The following is a 13,194-nucleotide window of genomic DNA, read 5'->3' as shown; positions in this document are numbered from 1 at the left end:
ATGCCGGCTGTCGCACTCCTCGGTGCATCAAAGAAGAGTGGGGGGCTGTGAGGTGAGACGTTGCCTTCCATCTCGAAACTCACTCGTTGTTGCTCAGGAGTTTCAGCAGCCTCGGTTGCAACTTGTTGCTTCAATCCAGTGACTTCATCCTTGTTAATGCTAGGTGTTGTACCTTCAGCTTGAGCTTGAGCACCAATGCCAGCATTTGCAGCTTTAGCATCATTCTCTTTTCCGCGACATTCGTCCATGATAGGTGTTTCAAAGGAGAAGTTGGGCTCACTGGTAGCTGTGATGGCGTCTCCAACATCACGAAGGAGGGCTGCCATCCAGTTGCACTGCAATCCCTTTAAACACTGTCCAAACTTGCCAACAACATCATCCACCTCCGATGCAAAAATACCCTTGTGCTTGTCGTAAAGCATTTGAAACTGAGTTGGTACCTACAAGAAGGCAAGTATTGAACATTTTAGTCATGTGTATGGATGTAAAAAAAACACAAATGTGGGTGTGGCACATTAGAGGTATGGATGAAGCGATAAAACAAGTAGGTATGATGCTGTGTCACTACGTATCAGATAAAGAATGTGACTGTAGCAATTTACTGTCAACTATGTAGGTAGCAAATTAATGATATGGATGTAGCAAAACTATGACATGGTTGAAGCAAAAACAGAATGTAGTTGTAGCACACTAGACATATGGGTGTAGCAAAAAAGCATAGTATGTATGAACTTGAACAACATATGAAGTAAAAACAGAACATGGTTGTTGCACATCAACATGAAGGATGCAGCAAAATAAATATACACTTGCAACTGGGTATAATAAAATAATGCGAAGCCAAAGGTAAACAGGAAATGAATACAATGAAAAAGATAATGTACCCTTAGATCTTGCATGCTAGGGAATGATTGCTGCAGCCAATCGTTGAGCGATGATGATAGGTGTGGTTCAGCATCAACATTTTGTTGAGCCTCATTTGATTGAGAGTCCTTTGCTTGAATTTCAGCACCTTGAATTTGGCTGCCTTGGCCACTAGTTCCTTGGCCACTAGGTGCTTCAGCACCAACTCCCTTCCCACTAGCTGCTTCAGCACCAACTTCCCGTCCCACAAGTTGTGCTGCATAGGGGGTGTTGCACAAACTCCGGATCTAGGAAAACAAAACATGAGTGGCATAAATAAGAAAGCTTCCATAAACTAAATTGGAAAAGCAAAGATTGCTACATGGGTGTGTTAATACTCATTGACAAAGGAAAATACATAGGCGGGATGTAGCAAAATTACATGGGTGTGTTTCCCGTAGAAAGGTTGGACAAGAGTGAGCTTGTTTTTGTCAACTTTATCCAACCACTCAAAATCCTTTTGGCAAACAAAACGTATCCTTGGCACGGAATAATCAATAGCATGCTCATTTGGGAGGCCAGCCGGGATATCAACATGATCCATGTATATGATCTGCATGGAATGGAAAAAGGACATTAGCCAACAAAAAACATAAAGGCATGAAGGTTTCATGCAGCAAAGGGGAAAGATTGAGGTATTTCGTAATGTTGCGTTGCATACCGCTAACATGGGAAGGCATGAAGCAATCTGAAACTCTTTTTCTGTGTTTGCTTGCATCCTCTTCTTCTCTTGAAAGACTCCAACCTCCTCCATAGCTCGTGCCAACAAGTGCTCATCCCAAGTGAATTCATGCACCAAAGACATATCTTCGAGGGAAGCAAGATACTCGAGATTCACCATATTGCCCGTGCCTGGGCACAAAACTGTTGCCAACGCAAGGAGTGCCCAAGTCCTATTTATCATAACCACGTCCTCCTCACTGCAACTAGTGAGCAACTTGACAACATGGGCGATTGGAGCCCTGTTCCCCTCCTTGTAGATGCTGCGAAGATCATGTTCATCACTCTTCTTTAGAAGCTTCACGGGTCTATCACCGGATGGCACGTTGAAAATCCTTTTCACCATAAGCTTGCTGAAGGTGATAGATTTGTTCTTGTGTTTGAACTCAGAGAGTACGTGATTCGTGTTCATCGCAACAAACTCAATGAGCTCATGGGGCACCTTGAAAGACCGAATGTCCAACAAGTCTCCAAACGGTCCCTCCCTTATGATTCTCTGTTTTTCCGGTGATATTTGCTTCCCAATCTGAGCCAGCCTTTTTGAGTTAAACCTTGACTTAAAGCCACATAGATTGCCTTTCTTCTTAATCTTCTTCTTAGCCTTCTTACTCCCCTCATTCTCACCAGAGTTACCTGCAACATCTACAAAAAAGGAAAAAACACAAGTCAATAAAACCATAAAACCGAACCATCAGAAGCTAGGAAAAAACATACATGAACACCTAAAAAATTCTGACAAACCTATGAATTCAGGGATGTTGGGTTGCGCAGCAGAACGAGTAGTGATTCATTGGCAAAAAATATATAGTGCGTATCAGACATTTTGAAAGTCATACTTTGTAAACTATCAACAACATCTAGAATACCAAGTTGATTCCATTAGGTTCATCATGAAATGCATTATCATGTCATTTCTAAACCGACTCAACATCCCCATCGATTCTCCAAAAGCATAAGCTAAAAACATCCCTGTACCTCGATTAGTCAAGTACCTAAATCCCTTGGCGGCCAAGGAAAACCTGCTAATGATTGGGTCAGCAAGACATCAACATGTAGAAAGAGTTGTGGTTTGCTTCCCTGAATCAATCCAGTTGCTGGAATGCTATCAGATTCAAATTCACCACCGCGCCAACTCCCTCTGCCCGCGGGAACCCCACCCCGGCCCCTCCCTCTCTCCGCGGGAACGCCACCCCGACGCCTCCCTCGACCCGCGGGAACGCCACCCCGCCGCCTCCCTCGACCGCGGGAACGCCACCCCGGCCGCCTCCCTCGACCGCGGGAACGACCGCGGGCGGCCCGCGGCTAGCGACGCCCTAACCCTAAATCCAACGGGGGAGGGGAAGAAAACAACGAAAATGGAAAGCATTTGGGCTCGAGTTACCATGGGGGGGGGGCATAGATGGCCGGAGAATGGAGATCCGCCCTGGGCCGCCGCCGCCGCCGCCCTGCGCGAACAAGCACGTCGCCCCGCGGTCGCCCTGCCTCGAAACGAAAGATAGAGCGGATGCAGCAAAAATCACTTTGGAAAGGATAACTACGAGCGCGTTAAAAAATAGGATGACACGTGGCGCAGCGGTGTCCTTAGATCAAAAAGAGATCGAACGCACGGGGCGCGACCGGCGCACCGGTTCGGCCGGCGCCCCGGCCACAAAAACTTCCCAAATAGAAATCGTGCCGACCTCGGACGATGTGGATCTGTACGTGCCCGTGCATCATCGAGACGACCTCGTCCAAGACAGTATATGTTAAGAGCAAATAAGTGATCACGTGTGATCTTGTGATCACTTTCTTTGAGCCGGCTGTGAACTTTACGCAAGGCCAAGACCTCGTCGAAGACACGACACGACTCCGGCGTGCATGTGGAGCCGCACATCAGCTCCGCGAAAATCAGATATAAACTGATGCATCACATGGTGGCGGTGCCACACGCACATCTTGACGAGGAACTGGAGTCAACGAATGGGCCCGAGTCAGTAGTACTACGTAGTGTTCATTATCAAACTCCTTTCCGCTTGCTCCGGCGAGCTCCCACACCCAACAATGGGGTCGCCCTCCTCCGCTCTCTTCCTCGCCGCGTTCCTTGCAGTGCTAAGTGGCCACGTAGCAGCCGCTGCACGGACCAACCTCACGGCCGGAGTCCCCATGACGCCGCCCAGCTACATCACCAGCCCCTCCGGCGTCTTCGCGTTCGGCTTCCGCGCCCTCGACGACTCCAGCCCGGGCAAGTTCCTCCTCGCCACATGGTTCCGCTCCGGCTCCGACGACGACGGCCGGCCCAGTGGCTCCTCCCAGCTGCAGTCCGTGGTGTGGTTCGCCAGGCAGTCGTCGACGTACTCGTCGGCCGCCCTCGCCACGGCGCAGTCCGCTCTCAGCGTCACGGCCGACGGCCAGCTGGCGCTCGCGGACACCGCCGACGGCGGCGGCAATCGGGTGCTGTGGAGGGCGCCGATCCCCAGCCTCAAGCGCGGGTCCGTGCTCGCGCTCCTCGACTCCAGCAACCTCCAGTTCCTCGGCGACGGCGGCGGCCCGGAGAACGTGCTGTGGGCGAGCTTCTGGTACCCGACGGACACGCTGGTGCCGGGCCAGTCCTTGACCATGGACGATCGGTCCCAGGGGAAGCTCATCTCCAGGCGCGCGGACGCGGAGTTCACCACCAGCCGGTTCACCATGGGCGTCCAGACGGACGGCAACGTCGTGCTCTACGTGGACCTGCTCAGCGGCAACAGCCCGGACAACGCCTACTGGCAGGCCCATACCATCAGCTCCAGCGGCAACACGACGGTCACCTTCGACGACCAGGGCGGCCTCAGCTCCACTCTGTACAACGGCGACGTCCAGAGCCTGATATCACCGGTGGCGACCGGCAGCGCCGGCAAGTTCTACAGGTTCGCCAGGATGGACCCAGACGGCGTCGTCCGTGCCTATGCCCGCGCCAAGAACGTCCCGGACGGCGGCGGCAACACGTCATGGAGCGTCTCGGGGGCCTTCCCCAGCGACGCCTGCAACAAGAGGACATCCGGGCTGCAGGGCGTGTGCGGCCCGGGGTCGTACTGCACGGAGCAGAAGGACCGGCTCCGCTGCGTGTGCCCGTCGGGGTACACGTACACCGACGCGCAGCACACGGACAGCGGCTGCACGCCGGTGTTCGAGCCGCAGAGCTGCGACGGCGAGAACAACACCGAGGAGTACACGCTCGTCGATCTGCCCAACACCACCTGGGAGACATCGATCTACTACAAGAAGTTCACGTCGGTCACGGAGGACCAGTGCCGCGACTACTGCCTCAACGACTGCTACTGCGCCGCCGCGCTGATGATCGGCGGGACCGATTGCGCCGAGATGGCGGCGCTGACAAACGGGCGGCAGGCCAGCGACGTCACCACCAAGGCACTGATCAAAGTTCGGCGAAGCAATAATCCTCCGGCGAGGATGTCGGCGAGGACAAGGACCATAGTGGCCGTGACAGTCTGCGTGGCCTTCGTGCTGCTGGCCTTCCCCGGCGGCTTCCTGGCAAGGCACTACGTGACCAAGAAGAGCAGAGAGAGGCAGGACTTGCTGAGCGTGAGAGCTCCACAGAGCCACCAACGGCTTTGAGAAGCTGCTGGGTAAAGGGAGCTTCGGCGAGGTCTACCAAGGAGAGCTCAAATCCCCGCGGCGGCGCCTCATCGCGGTGAAGAGGCTCATCAACTCGAACGAGTACAGCGAGAGGGAGTTCAGCAATGAGGTGCAGTCCATCGGGCAGATCCACCACCGGAACCTGGTCCGCATGATCGGGTACTGCAAGGAAGGCAAGCACCGGATGCTGGTGCTGGAGTTCATGCCGGGAGGGTCGCTCCGCGGATTCCTCTTCAAGCCGGAGCGGCCGCCGTGGAGCTGGCGCGCCGAGGCGGCGCTCGGCATCGCCAGGGGGATCGAGTACCTCCACGACGGATGTGTCTCCCCGATCATGCACTGCGACATCAAGCCGGACAACATACTCCTCGACGGCGCTTACGCCCCCAAGATCACCGACTTCGGGATCTCCAAGCTGCTCGGGAACCAGCAGGTGCACACCACGGTGACCAACATTAGGGGCACCAGGGGGTACATCGCCCCGGAGTGGTTCCGCAGCGACGCGCGGATCGACACCAAGGTGGACGTGTACAGTTTCGGCGTCGTGCTGCTGGAGATGATCTGCTGCCGGAAGTGCCATGACCCGCTGGTCGACCAGGGCGGGGACGAGACGGTCACGCTGTTCGGGTGGGCGATCCAGCTGGTCAGCAGCCAGAGGACTGAGCTTATACTGCCTGACGACGACGATGCGGCGGCGGACTTGGAGAGGGTGGAGAGGTTCGCGCGCGTGGCGTTCTGGTGCATTGAGCCCAACCCGTCGCTCCGGCCGACGATGCACCATGTGGTGCAGATGCTGGAGAGCGCGGTTGCCGAGGCTGAGGTGCTGCCTGACCCTCCCGCTTGTTACATGGACTCGGCTCCTTTGATCGTATCTTCTGTTTAATTAGATTAAGTGCGCCGAGCACAACGATTTTTTGTGCTTATCGAGACAGTGCTGTAGAATGATCCACCAACCAGCCATGATCATCTCTGCTGTTCAAAGTGGAAATACACACGCCAAATACTCCCCTTTTCTTTCTCTTAAACCTGTGAATCAATCCAGATTAAACATGTTTCTAGAGAAGTTTCAAACGAATTTCAGCGGGTTTCAACATTTTCTTACAAATTTTCTTGGACATATTCGCATAATCCTAATATGCTTTTGTGTACTTATATTGACTTTTTCCATGTTTCAGAAATGTGTTACACGGTATTTGTTAACTTTAGATAAAGTTCAGAGATGCTTTATTGTATTCATAAAAGCACTTTAAAAATGACACCCTTGATTTCTTAGGCTAGTTATAGTGGGAAGTATCATACTCCCTCCGTTCTTTGAAGAGTGTACTTCCAACTTTGTTGGAAAGTCAAACCTTTTTATGTTTGACCGTATTTATACAATAATGCACCAACATTTATGCCATCAAATAGTAGCATTAGATTCATGATAAAATATATTTTCATCATATACCTATTTGGTTTCATAAACATTGATATATTTTGGCACAAACTCGGTCAAACATTGAGATAGTTTGACCCTCCAACAAAGTTGGAAATACACTCTTTAAAGGACGGAGGGAGTATACTAGTATCATGCATATGATACTAGTGTATGATACTAACTTCGAGATTGATTTGCACACGATCTTCGTACATACGATCTGACGTGTCTCTACTAGACTCCATGCTGCATTCCTTTTCTTTTCCCGACTAGTAAGGGTGCACGTGCAACGCACGTATAATCATAGAAATAAATTTGTTTAGTTATCCTAGTTAGGAAACAATTATTTCAAATCTTAATTTGTATGAAATTATGCTTTTGCAGATATAGTTTTGAAATGGACTAAACAAGAACAAGTTACATACAATAGTATGTTAGTCAATTTTGTCCTAGAGATTGACACTTAAGTAACACACATAGACAACATCTTGGTCATCAACTCTGGATCCATATACAACAAAATGTGAAAGTAAGTTAGACTTTGAGCATATTTCATTTATTATCATAGCTCTGTCCTTTAAGGAAACGACAAACCATGTATTTAACTTTCGTATTCAATCATTATTTCTCCTTATATCTTAAGTCTAATCATATCGATGCTATGCACCTTCACTGTAAACCACTAAATCAGAAACCGTAGAAGCATTAATAAATGGGGCACACAATTAACCTCACAAAGATGCATCACCATGTATCACAATCTTTAGATACAACTTGTGCTACCATGACTTTATGTAACCACATCAATCTTTTGATACATAGTAAGTGTGCACGTGCAACACACGTATCATATCTATAATTAAAACATTTTAAGTCTTAATCTTAATCCAAGACGAACAACAGACATAGTCCAAGAACATTCCAAGTTTTCAAGTCTTGATTTCTTATATCATCATCATTGAATTCCAAGTTAAGTAAAATGACGACTATTTTTTTCTAAAACGTGTCATGTGAATATAAAGTCAAGTAGTGATAAGACTTTTTTGAAATACTGACACACCACAAAATAATAAGTATCATAATATGAAGCAAAATATACCTGTTCCGGATTGTCGGAAACAATATCTCTCATTAAGTACTCCATGAAATTTAACATCTAGAGACCACAAGATGACCTGCATGATTACAACTTTTTAATATGTTCAATAACAAATATCAATAAAGATCTCAATAGCTATCAAAATGATTATGATTGGACATTTTTCTAAATCCTTGTGACATATAAAAACATAGCACCCACACAGTCAAATCGGACACGCCCAATATATTTTTGGACAACATCCGATGCTAATATAAAGCAAATGACCAAAAGGGCTATTGATAAAGAAAATGACTTGTCGTCTAAGAAAAACTGACTTGGACAACGTCTATATTTTCTTAGAGGAACACCTATGCTTATTAGTACTTGACCAAAAAAGTTTAGATCAAAAAAGAAAAAAGAAAGAAAAAGAAGAGACATGCAGATGCTTATCCCTTCACTCTCTCCCCACCACTCCCCATTCCATGGTGGCCTCCGCCTGTTCTCCCCGCTGCCTGCTCTCCTCCGCATGCCGCGCCGTCGCACGACGCCTCCTCCCTGTTGCCACGATGTCGCCCAGCGCCTCCTCCTCCACCCCTCTGCCTCGCCCCGCCGCCACCTCGCCGCATGACGGCCTCGCCTCGCCAGCAACCCCGCCGGTCTTACCTAGATAAACTCTGCCGCTGCCATCCCCATGTCCCAGCGCAGATCTAGACGGGAGCTAGAGGGGCATGCTGGACACGATGCGGGAGCGGGCATATCATAGCGGACCGAGATCCAGTGCGTCTACGTGCCCGCCGTCATCGTTGCCCCCCGTGCTTGGCTCCCACACTCGCTCCAGGTAGGTGCTCGCAGCTCGCCTACTGCTCGGCTGCTCCAGGTACTTGACGGACTCAGGTAGTCGTAATTGGATGTCAGCTTCTTAATCAGTACTCATAGTTTTTGTGTACCTATCATTTGTCAATTGAAGTGGAAATGAAAGTCTAGTCTTATTTTACTAAATTGTGAGATTCAGGATCTGGTTGATATTTTGAGAGTTTTTACCATTTAGGTTTTTGGTAACGCACATCAGGAATGCACACTTTAATTTATTTTAAGTGTGTACCTATCATTTGTTGTGTTTTAACATATCTTGCCACTACTCTGTAGTTAAAGCACAACGTGAGGCTGCAGCAGAAGCTTGAGGAATGCAGGGGCTAATAATAGTACTCATCAACCAAAAATACCGGCGTCGTCAACCATGCTTTGAACTTTTGGAGATCAAGCTGTACGGTTGTACCATGAAGATTTTTGGTAAATACCTCAACTCTCATGAGATGATTAGCTTAGAAAATCGAGATATTTTCTCATTAATTTCAGCTCTTCTGATGAGGCACATAGTTTTGTGCTTGGGGTGCTCAGAAAGAATAGGATGTTTTCTTTTTTATACATCTCGTGGCTTATACTTGTGTCAGAACAGAAAGGAAAAAAGAATACTTGGTCTTTACATGGAAACGACGCTCCTATGGTTATTGTGATCTCAAATTTTGCATAATTTCTTCTAATGTTTTATTTACTCTTTTACTGGCTTCCCCGTCTTTATTTGTGACGCTTAGTTGCTCACCCTGGCATGCTCTGTTACCCAAGATGCAGTTTAAGGATTCAAGTGGCGATTGCAACCCAAAACATTGCAAAGAATCTGCTACCAGAGGCTTCATTATGCACACCTTTTCGTTTTACAAAATGGAGTCTGATCTGCTGTCATCACATCACCAGGTATGCCTACAGCACCAATGTTTGTACAGTGACATTTATTCACACACAAATGAAGATATTCTAAGGTTAGAACGAACATCACCTTCAACACCTGGTGTGTATCGTAGTTGGGTGACAGCAGATTGCGCAGTGGGCCTCTCGGCGGTGTGAAAATCCGGCAGAAGAAATCACTTGATCATATATTTGATTATACTTCTGATTGCTCAATCATATATAAAGAACAAAATATAATGGACAAACCAGGTGATAATGATATTGCCGCGTGTGTCCTAGATGGGGTGTGTTCTGCATTAAGAATAGTAGATGTAGCTTTCTTATGAGCCATGTTTAGTGCATACCTCTCCCTTTCCCTTTGTCTCTTCAACTCTTTAGGACCTGCCATTTGGCCTGCGTGACAAAATCTTTACATAGGCTCGAGTTGGTGATATATTTAAGTTACTTACCTGAGTTGGTGATGTTGAATAGGTCCTCAAATTGGGTCCCTAAGTCGTCACGCTGAGTCGTAATTATTGAAATTTTCCTTGTTACAAAATGTCCGGTTTGATTTGAAGGAATTTGGATCATGAAATGGAGCCTGATCGGACATCATCACATCAGCATTTATGCCTGTACCACCAATGTCAGTACAGTAACATTTTTTTACACACAAATGGAGTTCCAAATTTGTTAGGCTGAGAGGATGCCATATGCAACTGTCTCAATCAGGATCTTAGTGTTCCCAATCATGGTTGTTGTACATGAAAGATTTACTTGAGCCATAAACAGGATGGTTGCAGGAGAAAAATAAGTACAATGATTTGGTGTTTTCAATGCTTTGAGCTGAAAAACAGTTCAGATACCTGAATTGCTGATGGTCCTGAAGTCGTTACGCCGAGAGGATGCCATATGCAACTGTCACAATCAGGATCTTAGTGTTCCCAATCATGGTTGTTGTGCTTGAAAGATTTAGTCATGAGCCATAAATATGATGGTTGTAGGAGAAAAAGAAGTACAATGATTTGGTGCTTTCAATGTTTTGAGCTGAAAAACAGTTCAGATTATATGCTTCCAGCCGTGAAACTGCTTATCGCATTAGTCTTTTTCATTGTATTTTAGCGCTTCCGGTGATTCCTTCTCTGTCATCATTGTGCTTTTCAGGTTTGATTCCTTTTGTGACACATTAAGTGGCCTCACAGGTTGGTTGCATGTTTCCCTCTATTATGTAAGTAGTAACCCATAGTGCCGCTTTTTTCCTTGGTGCTAATAGAAACAATTTCTCAAACATAGTACACAAGAAATATTCAATGGCAGGAACACCAGTACGATATTATGCATATATAATCATGAACATACTACAATATTTGTTTCCTCAGGTTCTGTGCCCAGTTCAATCACCGCTCCACACAGTAGGGTTAACCGAAGAGTCTCTTAGGTTCTGGGCCTCTGGACTGTACAAAAACACCATGAGAAAACAAAACACCATGAGAAAACTCTGTTAGAGCCAGCACACCTGTAGACTGTGAACCCAAGTAGCAGAACATGACAATTTTTTGTGAAATCGGTCACTCCATCTAACCACACTGATTAATGTGTTTATCCAAGAATAGTATTCAGTAGAATAGCAGACAAGAATGGTAAATCTCGACAGATAGGAGAGAAATTGTGCAGTAAGGCAGCAAAGCGAAGCTGGGACTGAACCTGGAGACCATATCGGATGACGCCGATCTGCTCAACACCCTTGAACGGCTCCGGGAGCAGCGGGAACAGGTTTCGCCCTCGTGCCACCAGGTTTTGCCGTCCTGTTGCTGGTTGGCGAGCCGATACTTCCCGTCAGCCTTGTTGGTATCGGAAACGCTGGAGAAGAGCTACGCCACAGGCATGAAGTCCTTCCCGGTGACCAGGTATCCGTCGGGGACTCGAACGTCCACCATACGACCGTGTCGTCAGCGTGGAACAACACAAAGTTGTCGTCATCTCGCAGGGCGCCAGCAACTCAGGCAGATCTGATTGGGCGACCAGGTGGGTTTCCATTGGCCGTGGAAATCATACCTGGCCGATCTGATGGGGCTGTCTGCTGCTTCAAAACTCAGGCAAATTGATGCATAATAATCTTGTTGTAGCCTGACAAATATGTGAATATCTGATTGTAGGTGAAAGGAGGGGCGGCCACCCACTCGACGGTGCGGTGCAGGGTGGCAAGGGAGCCGGCAGGGAGGCGTCAACGCGGTGCATGGCCGTGAGGGAACCGTCTAGGGAGGCGACGATGCGATGCAGGGATCGAGGCCGCCGTGCAGGGAGGCGACGGGGCTGCTGAGCTTCGTCTGGGGCGGTGGCGAGGAAAGGCAGGGAGAGGGGCGAGGGAGACGATTAGGTTTAGTTTCCTTTTATTCAAATTGATTAGATGGTTAGATTAGCGTGATTTGAGGGCCTGCGGAGGTGGGATGGAGAGTTTCATGTTTTCATCTGGTGGAGTATGGTCAGTCCATGTAAACTGCTAAGCGCACACCAGATCTCGAATAAATTAATAATGGCTGTTAGATTGGGTCGTGTGGGCTTCATCCTGTGGTGGTGATATGTCTGTGTACGTTTTGCGGGGTGTACGTAAGAAAGTTCTTGTTTGATTGTTTAATAGTAGTAGAGATGGATCTGGTTGATTGGACGAAAGCACTTGCAACAACAATCGTATGTGTAATCGGACGTGAGAATGTCGTACGTATAGCAGGTCTCTACTAACTTCATAGTGTATAGTATCATAGATGATCATATTTATTGCCATGCATGACACAAAGTAGCATAACATTTAACATGATACGGTATCTATCTATGTTACTCTAACCCTCTCTCTCTTTTTTAATTGTGTGCCACATAAGCATGTTTGCTAGTCCCATATGCATGCTACCGGTTATGTTATCCCCACTATGGCCAGCCTTAAGCATTTAAGCATGTTCCATAGTCCTGGTTTATTGGTCATCTTCATATTTTGTGCCTAAGTTTGCCTCACCTGCCGCCACGCAGGTGGTCTTTTTGGCCAATTCCACTCAGGGGCGATCATTTCTGTCATTACACTCGTGCGGGTAGTCTAAAAGGCATGGGGAGGTTGTTGGTGGTGCCTATGGGCCAGGCTTGCAACTCAGGCGCGGGCCGGTGGCCATGGCCGTGTGAGCAGCGTGATGGCTGGTGTTCAGTGATCAATGGTGGTCTCGGAGGCTGATAGTGTGTGTTGGGGGGTAATCCTTGTCTGGCTTGGGCCACGCCGAGGACGGCGACGTCCATGGGCGTCGTCATGATTACTCTCCTTCGGTTTGCTCCGGGTGAAAACCATGATGTTTTTGGAACGCGTCATCTTGTATTCCATGGTTCATCGGGTGTAGCTCATCTTCTCCAGACGCCTCTTTCATGGCGGAGAACTCCGACAACTTCATGTGGTCGTTGCGGGCTTGGAGTGGGTTGGGGTGATGTTGACGTTCTTATGCACCATTCTATCCTACCTCGCGTGTGTGTGGTGTGATGTCAAGTTGTATGATCGTTGCTTTATTTATAAAGCGAGGCCCGAGCCTTTTTTAATGAAGTCCATGAGACAAGTAGAGTAAGATCCATCGGTTGACTGGTCGTTCAGTGCAGTGTAGGGTCACTGCCATTACTTTGTCACAGACGTGGTCGCCGGGACAGTTGTACGGTTTCCGTGGAAAGGAAACCCAGCGTGCGCAAGCGGCACACCGAGGAGCCCCGT

At 48.1% G+C, this 13,194-nt stretch overlaps 1 long non-coding RNA gene and 1 pseudogene across 5 annotated transcripts; both read left to right on the top strand.

The window, feature by feature from the left end:
* LOC119340090 lies at positions 1-6,233 on the top strand (annotated as a pseudogene).
* A 1,908-nt stretch (positions 6,234-8,141) lies between these two features.
* On the top strand, positions 8,142-12,031 carry LOC119340091. 5 transcript variants are annotated; one of them, XR_005164369.1, is made up of 4 exons: positions 8,151-8,571; positions 8,880-9,023; positions 9,357-10,660; positions 11,615-12,031. It is a non-coding gene; the product is annotated as an uncharacterized LOC119340091 (long non-coding RNA). The 5 variants fall into 5 exon arrangements; XR_005164366.1 differs by having other exon boundaries at positions 8,152-8,610; XR_005164367.1 differs by having other exon boundaries at positions 8,154-9,023; positions 9,357-9,485; positions 10,623-10,660.
* The last annotated feature ends 1,163 nt before the right edge of the window (positions 12,032-13,194 follow it).

The sequence above is a fragment of the Triticum dicoccoides genome, chromosome 7B, assembly GCF_002162155.2.
Source record: "Triticum dicoccoides isolate Atlit2015 ecotype Zavitan chromosome 7B, WEW_v2.0, whole genome shotgun sequence".
Lineage (NCBI taxonomy): Eukaryota > Viridiplantae > Streptophyta > Magnoliopsida > Poales > Poaceae > Triticum > Triticum dicoccoides.
Note: the sequence above shows the minus strand (reverse complement) of the source record. Positions and strands in the feature narration are given on the sequence as shown.